The sequence below is a fragment of the Aplysia californica genome, unplaced genomic scaffold, assembly GCF_000002075.1.
Source record: "Aplysia californica isolate F4 #8 unplaced genomic scaffold, AplCal3.0 scaffold01503, whole genome shotgun sequence".
NCBI classification, from domain to species: domain Eukaryota; kingdom Metazoa; phylum Mollusca; class Gastropoda; order Aplysiida; family Aplysiidae; genus Aplysia; species Aplysia californica.
In genome coordinates this window covers 2594-3704 of record NW_004798773.1, presented here as the reverse complement: position 1 = coordinate 3704, position 1111 = coordinate 2594, and the positions used below count along the sequence as shown (strand labels likewise).

General features: G+C 43.1%; 1 long non-coding RNA gene across 1 annotated transcript in view; it reads left to right on the top strand.

Annotated features, from left to right (window-relative positions):
- Positions 1-112: 112 nt before the first annotated feature.
- The window catches only part of LOC118479037, a 2015-nt gene continuing 1016 nt past the window's right edge, over positions 113-1111 (top strand). Inside the window, exon 1 of the long non-coding RNA XR_004859438.1 lies at positions 113-175. This is a non-coding gene — a long non-coding RNA (uncharacterized LOC118479037). The remainder of the gene's footprint in view (positions 176-1111) is intronic.

Below are 1111 nucleotides of genomic sequence, written 5' to 3'. Positions count from 1 at the left end.
TCTCTCTCTCTCTCTCTTTCTCTCTCTCTCTCTCTCTCTCTCTCGGCTCCTTAACTTTTTTTTTTCTCCTGCCTGGACTTCTTCCACCCTCCCGCCGCGCCACTCCCTCCTACCATCGGGCACCGGCGTTCTCAGTTCTCATTCTCGTCTCTCGCTCACTCGGAGACGGTCGGGGGTTCGTATTCATATGATCGTTTTATATTTTCAGTCTTTCCGGAAATATTCTTCCCCACATAGAGATCCCGGAGAAAGATCGAGCTGTGTGTTGTTTCTCCGTTTGTGTTTTCTGCCAGTTAGAATATTGCTTTGTTTATTTTGTGAGGAGGGTGGGTCCCCCCCCCCCCCCCCCCCCACATTTCTTTCTTTCATTTTATTCCTGCTTCCGCGACTGGATTATTGCCAATGCGTTAGATAACTGGATAAGACACCGGTTGTGTTTGTGTTCCGAGCGATGTGAGAGCTGATGGTGGAACGGTTTCGTTGAAAGAAATTGTGAAAGTTTGGCGTAGTTTTTTTTTTTTTTTTCGTGGTGCGTCTACGGGTTTATTATGAAGGATCTTTATGTGTGTTAGTTTGTTTACGGGGTTTTTCTGTGCTTTTTTTGTGTGTATGATTCCTGTGTTAGTTCATGAACGGGTTTTTTTGTGATTTTTGTGTAGAACTTTTGTGATTCTCTTTGTATGATTTTCATGTGTTTTTTTGTGAGGGATTTGATGTGTATAAATTTTGTGAAGGACGTTTGTTTCGTTTGCGCTATTATTGTCTAGTGATCGAAGCGGAATACTCTTCATTTTTGTTGTTGTTGTTGTTGTTGTTGTTGTTGTTGTTGTTGTTGTTGTTGTTGTCATCTTCGTCGTCATCCTTTTCGTTCTTGGAGAAGAATAGCGTAAAATTTCAATGTTGCGGTTCTTCTTTTTCTTATTCTCCATCATCATCATCATCATCATCATCATCATCATCATCATCATCATCATCATCATCACCACCACCACCGTACCACCACCACCACCACCACCGTTACACCCCTACCATCCTTACTTTATCCCATCTCCATGTTTGCCCACATCTCATCAACTAAGCACCAACTAACACACGCACACCCCCTCCCCAC